Genomic DNA, 12442 nt, shown 5'->3' with positions numbered 1-12442 from the left:
CTGATAGGTAGACAGGTGATTGATTACCTGCAGTGTAACAAAGGCTGTGATGTGACAGAAGGATACAAGTGAGAGTATGGGATGGGAGCATGGCTTTAACCAGTTCAAATCAAGGAATAGGTCCTTTTTCTTCCTTAACTGAGTGAATTAGATCATGAATTGTTTTACATTTCTAAATTGAAAGACAAGCAACCTTATGAATTATGAAGGATGCTGAATATAGTGTTTCCTACAGGGCAGGACTCCCTAGCAGTGTGGTCACGTTTTGAAAGTTCTTTGGCATATTTTTTTCTACTTTTCCCTCTCTTTTCTCCACCTTATTTTTTGGAGACCTGGGTAGATCCCAAAGGAAGGATGTTTATGGATTCTAAAAGTGATTTGTAGGTAAAGACAGAAAATTATTTTAAACCCACAATTTTCATACAAAAACGAATAAAAACTTTTCCTGTATTCTCATACATACTGAGGATGACCATTTTAATTCCATTTCATTTTTCAGAATTCTCAGTTGTAATCCTCTGACAACTGTCGAAGATTCCCATCTTTTTAAATTGCCAGCATTAAAATATCTGTAAGTAGTGCAATAATTTTTGTGAGTCACGAGATGATTTCTGTTCCTGTTTACTTTCATCAAAGGTTAAGCTGTCATTTTAGTTTTAACTAGGTAATTGAAAAAATGTTATTGGCAAAGGAAAGGATTAAAATGAACAATACAGCCAGCCAGGGAAGAACACATAGAGATACTCAACATGTAAACACAGGTAGAAATATCATTTATTCCTCAAAGCAAAGAGTAAAGGATAGAAGTGAAAGCAACATGAAAATGAGAAGGAAGATAATGGTTAGAAAAAAGACTTAGGCTCTGGTCAGTGCCAAAGTCATTAATTTGATGATGCAAACAGTAAACTTAAATTTCTTCAATAAGAGTAATTATCTTAAAAAAAAAAAGAGTAATTATCTTATGTGACAAGGTCGTGAAATGGCTTGTTTCATGGGGAAGTCAAACCTGAACTAATAACATTTCCTTGAAAGGTCTTTTTAAGTACACACTGTCTGTGTTGGGTTCATCATGAATGTGGGCTTTTCTCCCTCAGGGACCTGGGAAAAACACAACTGCGACTTGTGACACTTGAGAACATCCTCCTGATGACTCTTAAGTTGGAAAAACTGTAAGTTAGTTTTTCTTAGATTTATGTATCACTTTAGTGTTCTTTGGCTTGATTAATGTCTTAAATCAGGCTTCTTGAGATGCCATTTCCATGTAATAAAATTCACTTTTTTTTTTTTTGAGGGACTGGGTTTGATCTAAGGGCTTACACCTTGAGCCACTCCACAAGCCCTTTTTTGTGGTGTTTGGTTTCTTATTTATTTATTTATTTATTTTATATAAGGTCTCTCCAACTACTTGTCTGGGCTGGCCTCAAACCTCAGTCCTCCTGATCTCTGCTTACTATGTAGCTAGGGTTACAGGTGTAATCCTTTTTGAGCATTTTATAAATGGAATCATATAGTACTTTGTGTTTGGCTTCTTTTACTTAGCATATTCCACTGGCAGTGTATGAGGGTTACAGGTGCTCCACATTTTCACCTGATCCTTGCATTTCAATTTCTTTTTAAAATTTTAGCTTTTTTTACTAGTAGGTATGTAGAGGTGTCTCATTTTTGTCCTCGTTTCCATTTCTTTAATAGCTGATGATGATGACTGCATTTATGTGCAAATGTCTGCTTTACTGAAGTGTCTGCTCAAATCTGCTCTCATGTTTTAGTTGGATATTTATCTCCTTTCTGAGCTTTAAGAGTGCTTTACATACTCTGGATCCAGGTCCTTTCTCTCAGATATGTGCTTAGTAAATATTTCTCTCTGACTGTGGCTTGTCTTTTCACTCCCCTAAGTGTCTTCTGAAGAGCAGAAGTTTTAAATATTTAAATTTTGATGAACTCTAATGTAGGAAGTTTTTCTTGTACGGTTTGTAGTTATGTGTGTATGTGTGTCTTACCTAAGAAATCTTTGTCTAAGAACTGGTTGTCACTGGGTAAGATGGCTCGCACCTGTAATCCAACATACTTGGGAGGCTGAGAATAGAAGTATGAAGGTTCAAGGCCAAAATTTATTGAGAACCCATCCCAATGAGTAAACCAGGTATTGTGATACATTTCCATAATCCTAGCTACAGCAGAGGATGTATATAGAAGGATCAAGGTCTCAGGCTAGCCCCAGGCAAAAACATGAGACTATCTGAAAAATAACTATTGCAGAAGGGTGGCCCACAGACAAAGAGTAAGCACACCAAGCGGGGAGTCTGCTGGGGTTTAATCTAATGCAATGCTGCCCCTCTCCTGAATTGGGCAGTTTTGGGTGGTCATAGTCTACTCAGTCCAACCCCAAAACAAAATTAAAGCAAAACCCATAGTACCTGAAAAGCTGTTAAAAATGAGAGGGGAGGAGGCTAAGAAGAGTAAAAAATAGGTGATCAAAGAACTTATATTCCTGTTGTAAATATCACAATGAAAGCGCTTTGTACAATTAATTTATGCTTGTGAAAATTAAATGAAAAAACCACACTAGTGACCAAAAAAATCACTGTCTTAACCAGCCATAAAGATTTTCTTCTATGGTTCCTCTCAGAAATTATAGTTACATTAGGTCTATGATCCATTTTGACTTAATTTTAATGTACAGTATGAGGTATTTTATTTTAATTGTTCTGAAAAATATTTCTGTAGGGTCTATCACCACAGTTTATCATACCACTTATAGCAGCTTAAATTGTGGCACCTTCCCTCCAAGATAGCAAGGTTAGTGTAAATTTATATGCTAGAACCAGTCAAGGGGATTGCTCAAGGTTAGTATGGAAAAGGCCCTTCATTTAGCCCTCTGCTCTGATCATTTTTATGAGGACACCTCCTTGCTGAAATCCCCACAATATCAAATCTGTTGGTTTCTGCTCCAGTCTTATCATGCTCAACCTCTCAGAGCACCTGCCAGTTGCTCCCCCACTGTCAGGGAGATGCCTTCCTCTGGATAGCAGAGTCCTCATCTCTAACCAGGCTTCTTAGTTACACAAGGTAGTGGTGTTCTCCCTTGTCCTTCCTCCTTTCCCTTCCCTTCCCTCCCTGCCACCTTCCTTCCTTCCTATTTCTCTTTTTTTGACACAGGGACTTGCTAGGTAACCCAGGCTGCCTTTGTTGTTGTTGTTGTTGTGCTGGGTGGGGGTACTCTGTGGGATTTACAAAGTTCTTACAACGTATCAAATATATCCTACTTGAAATCACCCCCTCCACCGTTCTCCTTTATCCCCTCAAACTGCCCTTCAATTTGCACTCCTCCTGCCTGGCTCCTGAGTGCTGAGATTACAGGAGGCCATCCTCATGCCCTGTTGCTTTTTTCTTGGATGGGAAAAACACTGCCATTCTCTGTGGCCATTTTCACTCTTTAAGTTTTGTGCATACCTCATGCACATTTATAATTATGGTTTTCATGTCTTTGTGTTCTCATTCTAACATACATGCAAGTCTTGAGTTGGTTATGGTTGATTGATTTTTCCCCTCAATGTGGGTCATATTTTCTTGCTTCTTTGCATCCATAGTAATTCTTGGATTCCACACATTATGAATTTGAGTTTGTTGTGTATTATGTATTCCATATTCCTATAAGTATGCTTGATCATGTTTCAGGTGAGGTTATGTTACTCAAAGCAATTTTACCATTTGGGTTCTAACTTTGAAGATTTGTGAAGGGGGACCACAAGGTAACCTTAATCCAGAGTTCATTATTGACAAGTACTAAGGCAAGAGCTTTGAGTACCCAGTGCACCATGATCATGAGGCTTTCTGGTCTGCCCTGTGGGAACAGGCAGTATTGCTATGCCATATCCACTAATCCTTGGTGGTCCTCCTGGCCTTGAGTAGTTTCCTCACACACATGCACTGATTAGTACTTTGTTGTATACTCAACCATCCTTTGACACGGCTCCAGAGTTCTTTCCATGTGTGACTCTTTCCCTCTGGTACTGTGCTCTGAATTATAGTCACCAAGGTTCACCTGGACTCTCAAGTTCCAATTCCTTTTTTTTATTTACATTTGTTGGGCAGTACTGGGGCTTGAACTCAGGGCCTCACACTTGCAAGGCAGACTCTCTCCCACTTGAGCCACTCTGCCAGCCTCAAGTCCATTTCCTTAACTAGGGAGATCATGGGTCTCTGCTTGTGTTCCTTCCCTACCTTGTAACCTGGAAGCTCTCTCAAAGCGGTAAGCTAGTGTTAGTCAGCTTTGCATCACTATGACAAAATACCGGAGAAAACAACTTAGAAGACGAAAGGATTTATTTTTTCGGAGAGGGGGCTCTCAGTTCACGAGGTTTTTGTCTGTGGCTATTGCTGTGGGTCTGTGAGGAAGAACAAATGGTAGTGGGAGCCTGAGACAGAGGCTGCTCACTTAATGGGCAGCTAAGAAAGAGAGTGAGAGAGGGTCCAGGGAGAAAATATGCACTTCAAAGACAGGCCCCTGTGACCTACTTCCTCCACCTAGACCCCATTTCCTAGGAGCCCAATTCAGCTATCCACTTATAAATGGATTAATCCATTAATGAGGTTAACACCCTTCAACACCACCCTATGGGTTATTCCTCATAAGGAAACTATAACAGATAGGGAAATCACAGGGCTGACTTCATTCATTTCCCAGTTCTTGATTGTCTGACATCCAGTGTCTTGAAAACTGTTCTTTCATATAATTATTGTTGTTTTGGTTGTTTTAGGTGGAAGGTTAAATTGCTTCCTGTCACAACATCTTGGCCATAAGCCAATAATATTCTTTAAGTCTGTTTTGTTTTTATTCAGGGGCATTTATGGGCCAGGTGTTATTTCCTTAGTCTAAAACAGTTGATGTCAGGACATTTAAACAGTCTGAGCCAGTTGTCTTGTAAACTGTCCCACACTCTAAATTGTCTTTTCCTCAGGACTAAATTCAGGTGAAACCTTTGATATTCCACATGATTTCAGGTGATCCATGATGCTGTTTAATCACGTGATTAAAGTGGCATCTTCAAGAGCTTCAAGTTATTGTTTGACAATTACTAAATAACCAGTGGAGTAACAATTCGAGATCCAAAAGGATACTACCTTCAAACATCCTTTCACCCAACTGTGCATCAATGAGTATCCTTGTTCAAACCAGTTATTACTTGGTGCTCACAAAATGATGCTTTTCTATCATTCCTTCTACATTTATTAGCTTGCATTATTCTGTTAATGAACAGCACCTCCTTCTGTTTTTTTTTTTTCTTGGGAGGGGTATCACTGTGGGTACAGGATTCTTCTTATGTTGTACCCTATTGTCATCTTTACAGTTCTTGTGTGGGTGATGCTGACATCAAAGCCAGGGTCTACTGGACAAGCTCTCTACCACTGAGCTGCATCCCTAGCCCTCTTTTTCTGTGTGGTGAGATTGCCCAGATTTGCATAATGTGATCTATTGTTTCCTAACCACACAATATGAATTAAGCTATGCTAGGTTTTTTTACTTTTTGGTGGTGCTGGGATTTGAACTCAGGGTCTCATGATTGCTAGACAGGTGCTCTACCACTTGAGCCATACCTCCAGCCCAAGCTATGCTATTTTTAATGCCCAGAATAATTTCTAATATTTGCCACTCCCAATGGGAATTGAGGAAGTGACTCCATAATTTGGGAGTTTATCATAGAAGTCTGCCTCCTTCCTGTGTACTCCCTACCCAGAGTCAGACTTGAGTTTGAGGACAGGCTTCTAACTGATACTATAGACCAATGTCACCCAGTTCTGATCCTTAGCACTCTATTTTAGGCATAAGACACCCACTGCCATGCTGATCCTTCATTGGGCACCTGTCTTCTCTTCCCGTTTATTTTCAATATTCAAGAGCAGCAATTTACATTTGGGCTCCTACCAATCTGTCCAGGTCATGAGCTCCCTCAAGAGTTCTTTCTGCACAGCCTTATGGTAGCCTTGGCCATCCACATCTACCCCTCAGTAAGCCCTTTTACATTAACTTAATTATCTGTGTTTCCCAGCCAAGATGCCCCAGCACAGACGAATGGATTAAGAAAATGTGGTATTTATACACAATGGAATTTTATGCAGCCATGAAGAAGAACGAAATGTTATCATTCGCTGGTAAATGGATGGAATTGGAGAACATCATTCTGAGTGAGGTTAGCCTGGCTCAAAAGACCAAAAATCGTATGTTCTCCCTCATATGTGGACATTAGATCAAGGGCAAACACAACAAGGGGATTGGACAATGAGCACATGATAAAAGCTAGAGCACACAAGGGAGGGGTGAGGATAGGTAAGACACCTAAAAAACTAGCTAGCATTTGTTGCCCTTAACGCAGAGAAACTAAAGCAGATACCTTAAAGCAACTGAGGCCAATAGGAAAAGGGGAACAGGAACTAGAGAAAAAGTTAGATCAAAAAGAATTAACCTAGAAGGTAACACCCACGCACAGGAAATCAATGTGAGTCAATGCCCTGTATAGCTATCCTTATCTCAACCAGCAAAACCCCTTGTTCCTTCCTATTATTGCTTATACTCTCTCTACAACAAAATTAGAGATAAGGGCAAAATAGTTTCTGCTGGGTATTGAGGGGGGGAGCGGGAGGGGGTGGAGTGGGTGGTAAGGGAGGGGGTGGGGGCAGGGGGGAGAAATAAACCAAGCCTTGTATGCACATATGAATAATAAAAGAAAAATGAAAAAAAAAATTATCTGTGTTTCCATTTACAGGATCTTACCTCGGCATATGGCCTGCTGCCTCTGCCAATTTAAATATAATACTGAAGTTGCCTGCAAGACAGTCAAGCTGCATTGTGACAATGAATGTCTGACAAACACCATACAATGTGGTGAGTCTGTTGTCTTATGAAAAAGTTTTACTTTTAATTTTTAATGTTCAGGTTTTTAAGTAGTGATTATAAATTTTTAAATAATGCAATTGCTTTACATTTATTGAATTCACCCAGAGTTAACCTCCCTAAATTTCTGAACGGCTCCTATGCTCAGTGTCAGATTCTTAGTTGTCACATAATTTATTATATGACTCTTCCATTTGGGCAGGGATCTAGAAGAGGCGGGGAATAATATTAATGGTTACACACTGTACTGTGCTCTCAGCTTGGTGCTTTGACATCCAGTGATCACTTATTCATATAGCATCATGCAGTTTGTAAGTTGCTTTTCTACATTGTCTCCAGTGCTCTCTGACCTCTAGGGCAGGTGTAGGTGGGTTTTGCTTGTTTGTTTTTCCAATTTTATAAAACTACTATATGAGTGATGCTCTTTTCTTTGGAGCCTGGGAGTTTCTAATTCTGTAACTAGCAGTTGCTGCCTCACTCTCCTAATGGAGTGAGGGATCTTCATGCTTAGACTGTCCAACTCTGAACTTACTCTCAATCTCAGGCTTTTCTGTCAATTCACAGATCCCTCGGGTGCTTTTGAGGCTTTCTCTGTGTATTTGGTCTTAACATTAGCACTGACTTCATGGCTCTCAAAATATCACTGCTTTGATATCCTGACAGCTTGGAAACAGGGCCCTACAGGTGAAGTGGGGCAAATAAATAGGAGCACTTTGTGACTTATGTGAATCTTGTGTTGCTTGCTTACTTTTCAAAACAATTTTTCACCAATAACATCATTCCCTTCTCCTCAGAGGTGGCAAAACATACTTTTCCATGTCTTTTTACAGTGAGGAAAATAAGATCCCAGGTGTCAAGTGCTTTACCCCATACCGAGTCTTCTGCCCCCAGTTCTTGGCTCTCCATGGGCCCATATTCTTCCTTTGTCATCATCCTCCCCTCCTCCTCTGACCCTCGTTACCACCACAAATACTCTCAATTGTCCTGGAAAAAAAGCCTAACTACACCATGGTCCACTTGACCCTCATCCAGTCAGAAGCTTGGATGGCTCCCAAGTTGGAAGTGTGGGAAATGAAATGAAAGCAGTGCAGTAGTCCTCAACCACTTAGGACCTCAAGACATGTTTCCCCAGGAATGTCTGTTATGCTACAGATTTGTTGCACATTGCACTTAGACATACAGCCAGGCAAACTAAACATTTACTGACCTACATCCCAGCTCCCTGCCCATATTTAAGGAAAGAGCCAGGAATGAGACAGTGTTTGTGTTTTTGTTTTTGTTTGGTGTAGAGCCTTCTTTTATGCAGGTTAGGCTACATGGGGTCAGAGCCCAAGCAAAGGGTGGGTAGGTGGAGGAGGACAGGGCCAGCTGAGGACTTCTTAGCAGAAAGCATGCTCCCTTCATAGGATTGTCCTTCATCATGGTCCTCTGTGATGGTAGCAAGAACACAGTATGGGGAAGGGGAGTTGAGAGAAGAAACCTCGTTGTCCCTCTGGGTCTGAGATAGGACAGTGTGGGATTGTGAATGTGAAGAGAGGTTTGCAGAGCAGGCAAATATTTGTCTTCCAGTCTTCTATTTTATGGAGTATTGGGCAATTGGCTGTCCTAAATAGAGTTCCTGTATTCCACACTATGGAATGTTCTGAGTAGGTTGCTACTTTGTCAAAGATGTCTTTTTCTCTTTTTGTTGCCATTTCAGAGGTTTAACTTAGGGCTTATTTTTCTCCCCTTTAAATGTCACTCAAATATTTGCCTACCTCTACTTACTTTGACTGTCATAAGTGGCAATGAACTGATAAAAAAAAAAAAAAAAAAAAAAACCTTTCCACCAGTCTTCCCTTATCAACAGCAGTCTTTTTTTTTTTTTTTTTGACAGTTGAAGAAGCATCTATAGGGAACACAGAAGGAAAATTCATGAAGGTGTTACAGACCTGAAAGAAGAACACAAACACTGAGCTGACTATTGAAAAAGAAAGCGAATATGAGGACCAAAATGGTGTCAGCTTTTCTGGCTTCATAAATGAGCAGCCAGACTTCAATGATGAAAGTGATCTCATTAGTGCACTAAGTTACATACTGCCATTTTTCACACAGGGAAATCTAGAAGAGATAGAATCAACATGGCTACCATTCATTAAACTGCTTTTGTCCAATATGCGAAATGGAAATAATTCCCCTGGTAATTTGAAAAATTGTATAAGGAGACACAATCCTAAACCTTCTCCAAACAACTCAGCTTACAAAAATAAACTGAACAAGCTCTATTTTCTGGAAAATTTGTTAGGTGCAGAAATTCAGGAAAAAATTGATGAGGTTAAAAAGAAAGAAAAAACAGCCATGTTTATGCAGCCCAGCCTTTTAGGTCCCAAATCTAAACGCCAAATCTTTCAAAGGAAAATGGACACTGCCCAGCCACAAGAAAACAGCCTGGCAGAGTCTGTGAAGAAAAGGCTGCAGAGGGTGAACAGAGTCCTCAAGGGGCCAAAAGGCAAACAGAAAAGGCCCTTCAAGGAAGTGAGGAAACAGAGCATCTGGGGGAAGGAAAGTGCCCCACCTCTTGTGGAGACTATTGCTGCAGAAAGAAGGGATAAGAGACCACCCCTAAGGGAGCTGGAGCAGCTTCACATGGTACAGGAGCCCAGGATATCAGAGGAATTCACCTTCCAAACAGAGCCCTCACTCACAAAAGAACAGAAGGCAACTGTCTCTTCTTTCCTAAGTCCATACTCGGTGGACAGGGCTTTCATGCCCACCATTGCAAAACCACTACCTAAGGTCAGAAATAAAGCAAAAGACTTAACCTACACCATGTTTGTTTTAGAAGAGGCAAGTGCTAGAGTTAGAAACATGGAGGCTTCTAAACCAATCACATATGATCGAAAAAATTACCATCAAACAGGCTCTCATGTGGTTGATAGAATACCCAAGTTGAAAAAGAAAAAGTCACGCTTGAACATGCTGCTTGCACATGGCCCTCAATTCTCTACAGTGAGAAACCTCATAAATTCCCCTTCACGAGGTCCTTTTCATCTTTGCGAGGCCTGAGTTCTCAGAACAACCCTTTTTCAGAATTAAATGCTTTTTTAGAACCTGTTACAGAGGACATGCCTATACAAAAGCAGACTGAAGGAAGTGCTTTTGAAGGAAATGCTCTTATGGCAAACACAGATGAGCCAGAAGATACTCTCTCTGAAGCCACAAACCAGGAGGATGCTGCTGATGGAGGTTCCAGTGTGGGTGCATTTGATGAAATACCAACTGTGAAACAAACCAGTGAGATACACTGGGAATACCCCAGCATGGGCACTGACTCACCCACCAAGCCCATAGATGTCCTTAGCACATCGTTACACCTGGCTGATCTTCTATTGAAGCTAATCCAGCAGCTTTGGCCCCTCATCCCCAACAGTGACGTGAGATCTCTTATGTCTGATATCATTCACAACTTGGAAACTGACTGCGCTGATCCTGATGTGCAGGCAGTCTGTTCTAAGTTCATCCTCAGAACAGGCTACCTGATGAAACTTCTCAGTACACAGCAAGAAGCCAGTACATCCAGAACTGACTGGGATACAGACCAGTGGAAAACAGAGGACTGTATCAGTGACAACACAGAAGTTCAGAGTAAACAGAAGAGGCAGGAATCAAGTGAGGTGAGCAAATCTATAAAACATAAGACCCCGATTTTCCCATCGTTTAGGATATGTCACTGAAGCAGGAAGACCAGTGGCTCTAGTCCAGTGCAAAGTTATGAAGCCAAGACAGTATCACCCACTTTGCTCTTTTGGAGAGTGAAGTGTACCTAAACCAGATAGAATTTAATAGAAAAAATGCAAATTAATAAGGCATGTAGCACACTATATTTGGTGTGTTCTTAAGAACCCACAAGCTCCTCACTGGGGGAATGGGTTTACATAGTTTTCATCCTTACCATCTCTTCATCATCTAACTAAAGTTATTATTTTTTAGCTTACAGAAGGAACACAGGGATACGTCTATAACAACAAACTCAAATTGGCAGTGTCCATGATTATAGCATTAATGATGTTGATCATTATTATCTGTCTCATTAAGGTAAGGACCACAGTTCATTCAGGTTTCCAGAATATGTGTTGTCTTTGTAATAGATTCAGAACCCACAAACTGAGAACCAAAGGCATTTTGCCACTCTCTACAGAAAGGTAATTCCTTGATGGTGTACACGGTGTTCTGGCTGTGGAATAGTATTTCTCTCTGTCAAGCCATTACATGGCACTCTGAATTTGGGTCAATCCTGTGACATCAGTAAGAGGACAGAGTCTAATTTTGTATGTAGGAGTCAGGGACCAGCAGGGGTTAGTTTGTGAAGACCTCTGGGAAGATGATCACTGGCCACTGCACAGGCAGTACCCTCTGCATCTCCCGGTGGCTATGGCCTTTCTTGAAATTTCTATAAACTCCTATACTGTTTTTAACTTGTATGTACAGTTCAATCTGTATTTGTATTTATTTGTGTTTTCATTATTTCCTTTGCCTGCTTAAATAATAAGCTCTGAAAGGACAGGAAGCCTGCAGTGTTTTACCTGCAGTAGAAAGTAATGGCAGTCAAAGGAAGAGAGATAAACATTATGTCAACTCCACAATGAGGAATAACACAATGCAATATTTATTTCAAGTGGCATACAGCGTCCAGCAACAGACAGACGAGGTGTTCCCAAGGAGTGTGTGTGTCTGTGCTGGGAATTAAACCCAGGGCCTTGCACATGCTAACCAGGTGCTACACTGAGCTACACTCCTAGCCTAACACTAGGTGACTTTTGAAATGTCACCTTCTAATATTCTAGTCAGTGGGAGAAAATAAACAAATGGTAATAGAACAGCTGCCTAACTATTTGGGAACAAGTAACAAAACATTTCTACATTTCACCTTAAACAAATATATTTTGGTAAATGTAAAGACAGGGAGAGAGGGAAAAGGAAGGAGGGAGGGAGGAGAGGAGGGAGGGATAGAGAGGGGGGAGAGAGAGAGAGAGAGAGAGAGAGAGAGAGAGAACGCAAATGCAAGCTCTGAGAAAGAAAGGGAGAGAAACTAACTACCAAAGTATTAGGAGAAAACAGGCAATCCTTTTATAGTTTTGTGGTGGAAAGAGCTTTCTAAGCCTGATGCCATGGCTAGGAACCTTGGGTAGATTTGACCACGTTGTCTCTGATGCCTAGCCATCTTAGCATTTATGGATGCTAGGCATAGGGCAAAGAGTTTTCCACAGATCCTCTGATCTAATCCTCACAAAAATCCTGTGAGGAAGATCTCATCAATCCTGTTTTACAAATGGAGGAGATCATTTAAGGCCTCAGTGGAAAACCCAAAGGCAAAACAAACAACAATAACCACAAAAAAAACCACTCCAATTTCCCTGACCATAAACCCTGTACTGTTTATTACCGTGAATTCATTCTCCAGGGGAGGGTTTTTTGGGTTGTTTTTGTTTTTGTTTTGTTGTTATTTATTCATTTGTTTTTGTACTGGGGTTTGAATTCAGAGTCTCACACTTGCTAGGCAAATGCCCAATTTTT

At 40.7% G+C, this 12442-nt stretch overlaps 1 long non-coding RNA gene across 1 annotated transcript; it reads left to right on the top strand.

Moving 5' to 3' along the window:
• Positions 1 to 1083: 1083 nt before the first annotated feature.
• Positions 1084 to 11807, top strand: LOC141413734 (uncharacterized). Its single transcript, XR_012438571.1, has 4 exons — positions 1084 to 1169; positions 6762 to 6880; positions 8766 to 10542; positions 10859 to 11807. It is a non-coding gene; the product is annotated as an uncharacterized lncRNA (long non-coding RNA).
• Positions 11808 to 12442: the final 635 nt, after the last annotated feature.

Source organism: Castor canadensis, chromosome 11 (assembly GCF_047511655.1).
Source record: "Castor canadensis chromosome 11, mCasCan1.hap1v2, whole genome shotgun sequence".
Lineage (NCBI taxonomy): Eukaryota > Metazoa > Chordata > Mammalia > Rodentia > Castoridae > Castor > Castor canadensis.
This window is presented reverse-complemented; position numbering and strand designations above follow the sequence as displayed.